The sequence below is a fragment of the Bidens hawaiensis genome, unplaced genomic scaffold, assembly GCF_021521415.1.
Source record: "Bidens hawaiensis isolate Kalapana, Puna unplaced genomic scaffold, B.hawaiensis_p1.1 tig00005663_1, whole genome shotgun sequence".
Lineage (NCBI taxonomy): Eukaryota > Viridiplantae > Streptophyta > Magnoliopsida > Asterales > Asteraceae > Bidens > Bidens hawaiensis.
In genome coordinates this window covers 789,192-803,425 of record NW_027491369.1, presented here as the reverse complement: position 1 = coordinate 803,425, position 14,234 = coordinate 789,192, and the positions used below count along the sequence as shown (strand labels likewise).

Sequence of the window (14,234 nt, the reverse complement as noted above, 5' to 3'; positions counted from 1 at the left end):
AATAATAATTATTTTAGGTTATTCATAACTATTCAACTTATTGAAAATGTATAACAGTGTCATATGTTCATGTTGGATAATGCAAAGAGAGTTGAATAGTGGTAGTATCGACTATCGAGCCTGGCCTCTTTAAGTCTATGTATTCCATATATTGGGGCTAAAGCATTGGGCCTTACCTAAAGAGCCGTCTCTCCCTACTTCTTGGAGCCCCACTGATGGGTCCAGTTTCCTACTCTAGATAAGACTTATAGTTAGCATCTATGATCTAACCACATGTAAAACAAACTTATATAAATCAAATAAAACTAAGTAGACGAATACATATTATAACGAAGACATATTACATCCTAATATTAAAACAAATTTAACATAAATCAAAACTGGCAAATTTACATCATTCTTTTTAATCTATAACCCAATCACAAATCTAAGATCCAAAAAACAACCCGTATAAAAGAAACTTGATCAACCAATCGTAGTAAAGTAACAAAACTGTATTTATATCCGACCCAACCAAACCCAATTCATTTAGGGACATCTTGGGTTTTGACCAGGCCCACCGTAATAAATATAATTACCCCAAACATTATTAGCCCCACCACTAATATCATAGCAATTCGGTTTAGAGATGATCAAATAAACCGGTTCCTGGAACCGAACCGGTGGACCCGAACCGGAACCGAACCGGTTCCTACCCGTTTTTTGTAGGAACTGGACCCTATCTGATTCAACCCGATGATCCGTGACCGGTTCTTGCATTTCTGAGTGGGGGCGGGTAGGAACCGGAACCGAACCGGAAGCGGTTCTGGAACCGAACCATCCGGAACCGGTTAGGAACCGGTTCTAGCCGTTGGATCGAGTATAGCCGTTGGAAATCGTTTTTTTTTGCCGTTTTTTGACCGTTGGGGTCAAAAATAGCCGTTTTTTGGCTCCCCCAAGCACCCCACTACTAGTATAAATAGGTATTTGGTGTCATGGGTTCATCACAACACTCAAAACGCAAACCCGAACGCAAAAAAATACAAAAAAACGCTATTACAACGTTTTGAGTTCTCTAATCTCTTGTTTTCTCTTCTTCTATATTCATATTTGTTGTTATGGCTGCCTCACAATCATCGGTTGGTCAAGGTTCCAACGCCGAACCAAATTTCGTTCGTATTGTACCTCATAATCGTAATCAAGAGATTTGGTGCAATTGAGATTTGGTTGAATTGAGTGACCATTCATTGAAGGCTCGGTGCAAGTTTTGTGGGGTTTATTTAAACCCACTTTCGAATTCAAATTTGAAGAAAAACATCGAAAAACCGTATTGCAAGGCGTTGAAAAAGAACGTCGATTCGCAACAAACGCAAATGGATAGTGAAGGCGGAATATTTACATACCAAATTGATCGAGTTCAAGATCGTATGGCGAAGTTTGTGATTCAAGAAGCTTTGCCGTTTAGCCACTTCGACAACCCTCGCTTAACCGCCATGATTCGAGATACGCTTCAACCACAATACACTCACGTAAGTCGTCATACTCTTAAACGTTATTGTTTAAAATTATGGAAGAAGGCCAAAAGGTACTAATTGCATATTTTGAAAATATAAATACGGGAATAAACTTAACTAGTGATGTTTGGTCGGCTCCACATGGTCTACCCGAATCTTATCTTTGTGTCACCGCTCATTGGGTAGACCCGTCATCGTGGGAAATGATGAAACGCACCATTGCTTTCGAACTCTTTGAGTATCCACATACGGGAGATAATTTGTTTGAAATTTTAGATTATGTTATAAAAACTTATAAACTAGAAAATAAAATATTTTCAATGGCATTTGATAACGCGTCGAATAATACATCGGCGGTTGATAAATAAAAATTAAAATATACGCCGATTTGCAATGGTGTATTTTTTCACTCAAGGTGTGTTGCACATATCATTAATTTAATCGTGCAAGACGGACTTGCTTCGGATGAGGTTACATCGGTTATAAACGATTTTAGACTAATGATACATGAAGTTTTTAAGAAAAGTAAAAAAAGACAAGTGGAATATAGAAAATTTTGTAAAGATACGGGAAGAAAAGCTTTGGGAGCTAATTGAGATGTACCTCATCGATGGAATTCCACTTGCATAATGTTTCAAAGTGCTTTGGAACAAAGAGAAACTTTACAAATGTTTCATTCTAGTCTTGCCGAGAATGATTTGGCAATCCCCTTTTCAAATGAGAAATGGGAAATTATCAATGACTTATCGACTTTTCTTGAAGTTTTTAAAACATCAACTACGAAACTATCGGGAACGTATTATCCGACAAGTCCCGTGGTTCTTTCGGAGTTATTTTTAATGGTTAACAATCTTAAAGAATTTGAAAATAAAAGTCCAATGTTTTCAAACATCATATTACCAATGAAGTTTAAATTAAAAAAAATACTTTCTTGAATTGCCACCTGTTTTTACTTGCGCCGCTGCTTTAAACCCAATGTTAAATGTTACGGGGGTTGAATGTGTGATAGACGAAATTTTTTCAGCCTTAGATATGCATGAAGTTGACCCAAACTTTTCAACAGAGGCAAAAAATTATTTTAACTTGAATTTTAAATTTATGTATGACTTTTATTTAAATAAATATGGGTCAAACATACACATGCCTATGCCATGTCTTCATCAAGTTCAAGTGCTACTAGAGTACGAGATCCCATGATTAGCCTTATGAACACCGTTCGCAACGTAACGGCTAAAAAACAAAGGGGTAACACCCCTTCAGGCGAACTAGGAAGGTATAGTGCAAATGATTACTCTACCGGTTTATCCGAAGAGGAATATGGCACTTTTGATGTTTTGGCTTGGTGGAAGGTAAAGGAAACCGAGTTTCCGATTCTTGTCACCATGGCCCGTGATTTACTAATCGTCCAAGCTTCTACGGTAGCTTCGGAATCCGCTTTTTCTCTTAGTGGCAGGGTAATATCGGTGAGAAGAACAAGACTAAATTCGGAGTCGGTGGAGATGTGCATTTGCTTAAAGGATCACTTGGACTCAATCGATCGTATTCAACACGTAACCACTCTCGAAGATGAAACACCACTTGATGTTCGAGTGCACGACGAACAAGAAGACATTTCTACAAGTAATTCCGCGGAAGAAGTCGCCGCTCAATAATTACGACGAACAAGAAGGCTTTTCTAGAAATAATATGTTACAACTTTATATTTATAAGTTTAATGTTTTGTTAGTTTGTTTTTAAAGATTTTAAAACATGTAACCTTTTTTTTGAACTTCTTAAAGTAAATAAAATGAATTTTATGTTAATTGTTTTTTTTATTTTTCATGTTATACAAATACGAATCGTAGTTTAGAATCCAAATCGCAAACGAAAAACGAAAAAAAAAAAAAAAAATTTTACACTGTAACCGGTTGGAACCGGTTACAGTACAGGAACCGGTTTAGGAACCGGTAAGAACCGGTTAGATAGGTTAGGGGTCCGAGGGTGGGAGAACCGGTTCGGTTCCCTAACCGGTTCGAGCCTGGAACCGGTTTAAAATGGGGTTTTGAATATAGGAACCGGTTAGGAACCGGTTTTGAACATCTCTAATTCGGTTTATCAGCTAATACTCTCAAATTCGACAACGGTATTAAGCTATTATCCCAATCCACGACTTGCATGTTCCTAAAATATGAAGCTTTTCCAAACCCTTCACCCGAGAAATGGCCACTTCCCATTTGGGTTGAAGTATGAGAACCTGAGGGTTCACTATTCACAACTTCACCCCCAAATTGAATCATACTTGCGTGATCCTGAAGGTGGGTGAACAAAGAGCCCGGCCAGTATCCAACCAAAACTCCCGATCCAAATTCGAGCCACCAGTTCCCTTGCTTTGGATCCTGTACGTGTAAAATTACCCCAAAAATCAGTTACTTATAGTAAGATATCTTACTATTTTGTCGTAAATTGTAATAAAATTAAAAAAAATATATATTTAAAAAGTGTTCAAGGAAATTGGTTATACTGATTAGTATAAAATTTCCATTTTATTTTGTGTTTATTGTATTTTTATGTATGCTAGGATATGAAATTCTTAAATTGTACACTATACATAAGAGATTTATATAAAAAAAAACATTTGGTATGATTTTGTTTATGAAGTTCTTGCCTTTTACGTTATACATAATTTATCTCTAGAGAAAGCATTGCTAAATGCTAATAATTCGTCCGTAGGGTAGAAGGCAAGACTGCTTTTATGACACTTGCACCCCCTAAACAGACCATGATTATTGTCACTTTTTCCCTTTTTCTTTTTATTGAAAAACAATTTTTATTAAACATTCATTCAAATGAGATTTATATCATTTAATACATACTAAACTCCATTTTCTAATACATAAATATGTTTATATGTTCATTTTATAAACTTTGTTATGGAATTTACCTTCCATATCAATATGCTGATATCAAACTGTCCACCATTATACGATGACGTTGGAGATATGGCTGCTCCGATTGCAACTCTGTTGTTTGTTTGACCAAAACCCGAACAAAGCAGATTATAGCATCCAGTAGCTTGATATGCATCCGTCTACAATTTATCAAATATAAAAGAGTAAAATTAATTAAAAATTAAAATCATTCAAATAATAATACAAAAGATGAAATGACAAGTTGAAAGAAAAGAAAACTTACAGTCCAATAAGTGAAGAATCTAGGGTAGTTGTCCCCATACAACTCTGGGCTAACCTGCCAACCAGCTTCAATGGTGTTTAGATCATCACCAAAAGAACCCGAAATCACCCACATTTGCGACTAACTGAATTCGTATTGATTCGTCACATTTGGATCCCACACGTTTATGCTTGCTTTTGCTCCATAATATTCTTCTCCACTCACATAACCAACTGCATGCTGTCCATAATATTAACGACAAAATTATTTTAAAGTTACAACTTACAAATATTTAAAAAATAAAAAGTAGTAGGAGACATTTACCTCATGGCCACCGTTAGAAGAATCTCTTCTAACTGGTTTTGCAATTTTTCTACCGAATCTTTTAATCGAATTTGCTCGTAAAATATCTTGTTCCGTTGTTCTTCTGATTGGAATTGTTCCATCGGGGCAGGATTCGCCCGATAAACTCCATAGTTGATAGTTTTCCGACCCCATTCCAGCACGATGGTGCCCATTCGGTCTCTCTGGTGGGTCCTAATGATTCGAATATATTATAAGAAACCAAACAAAAATAAGAAAGAAAAAACATTTGTAACTTTTTCTTTAACGGCAAAATTTGTTATTAAAATAAACCTGGCTAGTAAGAACCTAGACAGCACGAGACAAAATTACAAATTGTCTAGTTAATTTACTAGTTGGGTTGTAACTTAAACCCACCAATGGCTTCGTTCCTTTCAGTGTAGGATGATCAAAAGCTGGTTGATGATGAACCATGACGCAATCCATTATATCACCATCTGGACTCTACAAGTTGAAATTAAATAAACCATTGTTTGATTTTGTCAAACTAATTAAATATGGCAATCAAGAAAATTAATCAAAGTATACCTGGATTGATGTGACTGAAGGTTTGTTGATCTTGAATAGATGGCTTCTAATTAATCTCATTTTCTTTGCCTCTTCTCCTGGCCGGAAATTTTGATTCAGTCGTCTGAAATTGTCGAATTGTGTGGCGGAGATTGTTGGGAAAACAATGGAACACAACAAGAGGAATAAAACATAGGAAGAAATGATTGTGTGTAGTCGTGTTCTTCCAAAAAAATCTGTTTTTGGATTTTGTTTATGTTTTTGTTTTTTCCCTTTGCCTTGTTCTTGTCTTCTTCTGGAATCAAAACTAGCCATTCCAAATAACTTCAAAAATAGTCACTCTAATGCCATTTTGGAAGCTTCAGATGATGTTTTCTTTACAACATAAAATTGTAAAATAGAAACACAAAAAATGGTGGTTTGAAGTTAAATATATATTGGTTTGTGACCAAGACATAAGGTTTTTGAGAGATTAAAATCAAGTAGAAAGAGAAATATAGAAATAGCATGGGTGGGTGTGGGGTGGGGATGTTCCGGTCTTCGATACAAAGACTGCCATACTTTGCTTTTTACCACTTAAAAAGTTTATTTTGAAATTGTTTATCGTGTATTTTTAAAATAAAATAATATTATAATTTGGTTGATCTAAATATCTAATTGAGATCTTACGATTAAAAAAAATAAAAATATGCATTAAATGGAAGTCATAAGAAAAACAAAACATGCTTAAATTAAGTATAATAATAAATGAACAAAAAGAATTGGCTCCGGTAGATGCTAACAAGCAATTGTTGTGTATACAATATAAGTACAAATTTTGGTAAAAATAATAGTAGTAAATATTATTACGTTAATTTACCGGTTTATTATTTCAAACTATTAGACCACACGTAGTGGTGTAGAGGTACGCTTTGGAGACCAAAACGAGATCTAAAACGCAATGAACACCGCCTCCGTCCTCGTTTTACCAAGTTCGGCCAATCAAAAGTTGTTGACTTTTAATATTTTTGTATTAAAAAATAATAATTGTGTAATGATTGAAAGAGAGTATTTTACTACTATGCCATTTTTTGCAAAACTAGTTATTGCTGGACGCAAGGTGTCACACAATCCCACTATGTGCTTAGTTACCACTACGTGTGATCTTAGAGCACCCTAAATAAGGTGAAAAACCCGATGTCTAGGTGATGTGGCTTGGAGCAGACGGTGGTGTTGCAAACTTTCTTGTTGCGGATCAGAAATCTATGGAGTGAGTTTGCGTATGCAGACGGAGAAGGGGGTGGTGTTGTCTCACATACTCATGTGTGTGTATGTATATATACACATACAAATTTAATATTTTTAATAGAGTTTGTGGAGATTTGTTGTTAGGGAAAAAATGAGGTAGAGAGGATTAATAGAAATTCGAAATCTTAGGTGACATTTTTATAAAGTTTATTATACATGATCTTACCAAGTTTTCATTAATATATGTATGCATACATATATAAATATATAATTCAAATGTAAGTAAAGTAGTAAACATATAAAAAAAAGGCGGGGTTACGTTGGGGGTGACTGGGAAGGGAATTACACCTGATTCTGGGTCTCAAAGTTGTCTGCTTGCTTTCACTTCTCCTTATGTGTTCTTTCTGTTACTCTCGTCTTTTCTTAATATTCCACTATTTTTTTTTATTATTTTTACCTTCCATTTTATTATTTTAATATGTATAATATAATTTCATTAATATATCTTAACGTGTATAAATAGTGGCCCTTATTAATCCTCAATACTAGAGCACTCATTTTACTAGTGAAAGGTAAGGGTTTCTATCACCAACTTATATGGAAGATATGAGGGATGACCATGGCTTGCCAGGGTTCGAGTCCTGATCTCACCTAATTTACCGGCTCCTCGCTGTCGTGCCATTAGGCGGGTGTGGGGGTCGGGTTTTATCCGGTGAATCCCTCAATAGGGTGGACCGCTAGGGGCTTCGTCCGTCCGGAATAGTGGCTGGCTCGGGCTACCTTTAGCCAATGGGGCCGCGTACGAAGTACCCGGCGTTACTTAGTTGGTCGTTAAAAAAAAAATAAATAAATAGTGGCCCTTATATTGACCGATTACCCGATCAAATCAATTACAAATTAATTTTTTTCTTAAATGCATGCAGTTTGCATGCATACAACCCTTTGATAATAACATTAAAATCATATATCTATCTATCTAAAAGTTTGTGTTTAACATCATGCTCCCCTCTTCTAACCTTCAAAATTATTGCCATTTCAAATTACATATACAATGTACATTATTATCCGTCATTATATATAATGAATAGTTACTTGAATGTTTGTTAGACAATGAATAGTTCATCATTGACCTGCTGGTCTAGTGACATGTTGTACCCCTTTTACAAATATGTGGTTATAGATTCAAATTATTGCAAGTGCAATGTAAATGTAGAATTTTGTTGTTAAAAAAAAGACCACATCAAGTTCGTGTTAAAACAAATGTCAGTTGTGAGGATAATTAGAATTCACACCCTACCTTCATGGGTCTTGCGGATAACTAGCCAGGGTCACACCCCACCTTCAAGGGTTTGAACTTTTAACATGCTTGGTTGCAACCACATAGTGCGACTTTTTCATAAATTTCATGGATCTTATTGGAGGTTTGCCTAGAGGAAGGATAGTCAAGACTAAGTATAGTAATTGTAATTTCATGCTCCTCAATCATTCTTTTGAGGCAACGAATGCAGCCTAATCATTCTTGGATAATGTATACAAGCTAGTTGCATTTGTGTCCAGTTTCAATAAATTCTGATCATGATCGGGATACATTTTCATGATCGAGTACATTTTGAAAGGAATTTATGGCATCGTAGAGCATTGCTCTAAATCTATCCACAACTAACCATCCGCAAAGAGACACCGAACTAAGGTAGATAATCAATGCTTAATTAATTATATTTCTAATATTTACAAGTTTTAACTAGCCAGTAGGCTTGTACCTTAACCAAACATATTGGTTTATGGTTTAATCCTAACAAAAGTTTAGGTGACTTTGTTTAAGGGTATAAGCCTCATCATTGTTAAATGCATGATCTAGAAAGAAAGATATCTATGGGGTGTTTGATTTGAAGATACGAGTTCAATAAAATATACCAAAATAAGTCAGCAACTTCATATAATATTAACAATTTTTCTAATTAAATCATATATACGATATTAAAGTTCTGTATCATAAAGAAATTTAGTATTAGAGGTTAGGGATGATGGTCTACAAAGGGAATGTAGTCCCACAAACACATGCATATGAAAAGAAGAGAACTGAAATGATTAGAAAGAATGGTTGATATATCAAAGTGATTGTTTTCACAACCAAATGGACACCAAATCTTTGAGCAAAACTCCATTTGACAAAATATGTTCACAGGCCCCACATATTACAAATTTATATCACGCATCTTTTTATCTATATAAAGTACCATGTTAATTTTACTTAATATATATGTATGTTTAGAAAGCATATTTAGAAATGAAACTACTAGTTAGAATTAAAAGGAAACAACGGTAAAAAAAATATAAAACTTAAAAGAGCAAAAGTGGAAAACCATATAAATTATAATGTTACAACAATGATTATGTCCAAAGAGCTCTGCCTATTTTTTCATTTTACTGGTCTATTTATTAGCGCATAGCTGCATAGTTATACATACACTGATAGACATATATGATACATGATTATGCATGTATGTATACGCATATACATATACTAGTTTGAGGCCCATGTATTACACGGGTAATTGATGAAAAGTTTAAACTTTAATCATTAAGTGAAATATATTCAACAAATTGATCATATATTATTAATACAATTACTATTAACATTAAAATTACAGAAATTAGATAACTAAGATTACACAAATATGTTACAAATAAGTAAAAACTTTCTTTTACACTACACTTGTGATTGTATTTGTAGATATACATTGTTTACCAAAAATCAAAATTTTTAGTCCATGTCTGCTTGTAACTCTTAATAATGTAACATATAGGTCTGCTTATAACTCTTGATATATCCACATAGTTGTCCGTGTGACAAAAAAGGTTCTCTAAATACATACAAACTCTAGATAAATGATAATATATCCATGAAATTATTAAAAAAAATATTCATACACACAAAATATCATAACTTTTAATCAATTAATATGATGTCATTTGAGGACATCTGCTCATGTTTATCCAAAAAAAAACATGATTACCCCAAAAATCATATTACCTACACTTTGATGTTATAATCATCATTAGAATCTTTAAAATTTGAAATTAATTGATCATGATAAACTTGTCGTTAATATTCTGTGTATGACAAATTTTTAATTGATTTTATATTTTACAATTAAAAATTATATAATCAAGCAACATAAAAATCAAAAATTAAACTATAACAAAATGATTTGTTTCATTTCATATGAATGTAATTGCCAGAAAAATGACAAATACATACTAACCTTATAACCATGTTCAAATAATAGTGATTATTCTGAGTTAGAAGAATTTTAAAAGATTTAAAGTTGCATAAAGTGAAGGTAGTGATTCTTATATATAATAGCTGGAATTAGGATTGTCACTTTTACTCGTAACCTAAAACTCAACCCAAGAAAACCTGTACCCAAATCCAAACTAACCCGACCCGAGAAACTCGAACCCAAGGAAATACTAACCCGAACCTGAACCGAAGCAATTCGGGTTGGTTCTTGGTTCAGATGTCTAAGTTTCGGTCAACAAAAATAAACTTTTAGTTTTTAAATCATATATATTTTTAGGTATTAAAAGCCAAGCCTAGTCGTTGGCATTATCAGGATTTAATCCAAGTCGGTTGTTCTCATTCCACATATAATGAATCGATTGTTTATTTTTATTATTTTGAATATAAACCATAATAAGTACTTTAATTATGTACTAACCAACATGTAAAACCAACATAACCTCGATTCGTTATATTTGTATAAAAATAAAAATAATAAGTTAACATAATATAGGAATTGTGTAAATAACTGATGAAAACGATATTCTAGGTTTCAATATCCTAAATGATTTTTGGAAAACGAAAATAATGGAATGGGATTGAAACAAATTTTTTGGTTTAAAATATCAAATGCTTTTAATTAGGTAATTTATCTTATAAGGCATATTAAATTAAATATATTTGAATTGATAGAAAAAATATAAATCAAGTAATAAAAAAATATGTTTCTGAAGTAGTTTGGTCTGAGTTATGAAAGAAAATATTGAAAACTAAATATTGATCTTCTTATTGCTAAAACCATTTATACTACAAAAAAAGTCGTATAAATAGATGACAGATAGCTCATAGAATAAATCGTTATGCATATTGATTATAATTATACTACCAAACTTCAATGATTTAATGCTAAACATCAATATATATATATATATATATATATAATATTTATACAAAATGTTTGTAGAAAATTAAGAAAAATACATATTTCATGAGTTAAAATGCATATGGGAAAATTTTAAATCCAAATTTGAAATCAATCTTATATAAAAAAAATTATGCACTACTGTTTGAATCCCTGCTTAAAAACATTTTGTAGTTTACCATACAAATATCAAATTTTTCGATAATAATGCACCTTTATTTTTATTTTTTTAATTTGCAATTACTTGAGACTTTTAAATTTTATTCTAACAGGTCTGCAACTTCAATTTTAATACTTTTCTTATTTCACCAGTAATGTTAATGAATGAATAAGTTAGTATTTACATTTAAGGGGTGTTTGGCCTAGCTTTTTTTAACAAAGTTTATAACATTTTTGGCTTTTTTACTAAATAAGTATAACTTAGTGTTTGGTTTAGCTTTTTAAGCTTATGCTTATAAACTTATATAAGCTCATTTGTAGAAGCTTATGGAAGATGGTTTTTTAACTTATTTAAAAAAGCTTATTTGTGTAAAGTTGGAAGTTACTTATTTGTCCTCAAGAGGTGATTGATTAGTAATTATTGAAGCAACTTATTACTCTAACAAATTAAAGAACGGTGGGTTTAACAACTTATTAACACATAATTAACATGTAGAATATAAGCTAATCCAAACACTTAAAAATAGCTTATCAAATAATAGAGAATAAGCTATAAGCTACTTTAAAATTTAAGCATAAGCAAAAAAAAAAAATAAATAAATAAATAAAATAAAAAAAGCTAGGCCAAACACCCCCTTAATAAACATAAACTTGAATTCATATATTGAAATGATTTAAAAGATAAGGACCATATATGAAAATTTATTTAAAAAAGGTGAGGAGGGCTATAAGCTTGACAAGTGGCAAAAGTTGTAGTATTTTATTAGAATAGATAGATTAAAAAAACACGCTTGAATACATATGCAAGCACATGCATGAAGCTAGACTGTCACTATCTAGTAAAAACAATTAAATCAAGTTCCTAATCACCTAAGCAAGCTAGGGTAAGTAGGGTGTCAAACATGGGGAGTATGTGGTCAATGTAATCGTGTAACTAATTTATAATATTATGAAGTAATGAATTGTAGTGCTGATCACACAAACAAATAGTTTGGTTTTAATAATGATTAAGCACGAGACAAATTCAAGCAATTAACAAAAGTAAATCACACCTGGGGTTCAAGAATGCACACAACATTAATCTCATGCAATCTAACAGATTAACTATCACTGATTAACACAGACTGACTAACGAGCTAAACATTAGGCACCAACAATCGCTAACACACAGCACTGGTTATCAAACAATCCCTAACAGTGTGACTCAACTAAGGGCAATTGCATGCTTCATTGAATTCAACTAGTCAAAACAGTCATATGAGCAATTATTATAGCAACCAACGAACTAATCGTTATGATCAAAGTAAACATCAATATTCATAGATTAATCAAATGATAATTACAAAGTATTTGTTCTTTAATACATGAGAAAACTGAATATGATACAAACTTTACATCCCGGGTATGACCCAAAGGATTTAGCCGAGCCTCGACATCATGGAATCTTCAATTATGATGATAATTAACGTAGATATGATCTGGGTGTAATTCAGAGTGATGGAATCGTCCTCTCTTTGCTATAGAAACTGCCTGGAAGTGGTTGTTGAATGATAAGGCGTCATAAGATACAAACATAAAAACCCTAACTTTCCCGTCTTCGTAACCCATCGCGAGTCGCGATGGGGTATTCTGGGGTCCATCGCGTAGCACGATGGACCAAGTTTAACAAATTATTAATTAATACCATCAAGATACGCGATGGTTCTTCAGGCTCACCCATCGCATATCACGATGGGTCTTCTCATCAGTAAATAAAATATTATTTTCCTCGTTTCGCGTGTTGGACGTCCCAGGTCTTCATCCCGTGCCTTAACAGGTCCAAATTAACTGCTTTAACGTCTATGACCCAAAATACAATAAACACGTATGAAGTATCGAAGTTCCCACAATAAACAGTTAAAACTAGTAAATAAACGAACTTGACTATATACAAATTAACCAACCATTACATCGCCACCCTTATCTTTTGCTTGCCCTTAAGCAAACTCTAAAGTAAACATTAACCTCCATCATATTTATGTGAATTATCGCTATTAATACTAGTAAGGCTTAAGGTCATACCCAGTTTCCCAGACTGACACTTTCTAGATTGACATCCCATAAATAAGGTTAAATGATGCTATAAAAACAATTGAGCCGCCCAGACGAGTGTACTTTGTTTTCGGTTAAGGCATACATGTTCATACCCCTCACACTATCAACACTCCTCTCGGTTTAATATCTGGACTAACAAAACATGTGCTAGTATATGTCTCTGCCCTCAAATACCAAATATGAGTCGCAACTTAATAAGCTTGTAGGCCAGTCTTATCTCCACCCATTACTCATCGGTTGCATAAAGACTCGGAATAAGGTTTTGCTGAGGCTTAGGTTTGGGTGCGGATTAGGCATATTTAGTGACTAAGGTGGATGAAACCTTGTTTTACAAATATATAAGCAACTAATAAAATAACAACAAACTGCTAATTACATAACTGAATAAAAACTAAACTTCTTTTTGGCTTTTTGTTGATTTTTTTTTGTTTTTTTGCACAACTGATAAACAATACATTGAAACAAATATATACAACTCTGACATTCACAAAATTACAACTCTTTTGACTATATACAACTTGATAACGAACTGAATTCATCACACAAGGTTAAAATAAAATAAAGGCCAAAGCTAAAATGGCGTGTAATGTTTAGTTTAGCAAATGAAAAGGAATAAGGTCCAAACGGGCTCCTAGGGTGGGTAATGTTGGGCATATAATTTTATTTAGTGGCGGAAAAATGTATGTACGGGTTTTCCAAAGTCCTAATCTCCATACAGTTGGTGGTATTAAGATCTCGATAAGTATATGACAAGCAAGTTCTAATTCTGTAAAACATACAGGTTTCCCTCAATAAATGATAAGACATGTTTTATATTTATTCTATAATATGTGTATTAAGTATATGGGGCTATCTCACAATATGTCTGGAATTATGGGCTGCCGATATGAAACATGTATACCCGTCCCCTTGACTCGCTATCCCCGCCTAAACGACTCCATTTACAACTTCTCTTTTAGTAAAAATTTGTGAGTAAACTATCGAGAAGCTGAAAAACCAATCGTGACCAGAAACCTATAACTTGACATTAATGACA

At 33.1% G+C, this 14,234-nt stretch overlaps 1 pseudogene across 1 annotated transcript; it reads right to left on the bottom strand.

Annotated features, from left to right (window-relative positions):
* Positions 1 to 146: 146 nt before the first annotated feature.
* On the bottom strand, positions 147 to 5,995 carry LOC143630396 (protein neprosin-like; annotated as a pseudogene). Its single transcript, XR_013153156.1, has 7 exons — positions 5,535 to 5,995; positions 5,364 to 5,450; positions 4,968 to 5,180; positions 4,665 to 4,883; positions 4,414 to 4,560; positions 3,580 to 3,868; positions 147 to 620 (listed from the first exon to the last, which is right to left on the bottom strand). The product of XR_013153156.1 is annotated as a protein neprosin-like (transcript).
* Positions 5,996 to 14,234: the final 8,239 nt, after the last annotated feature.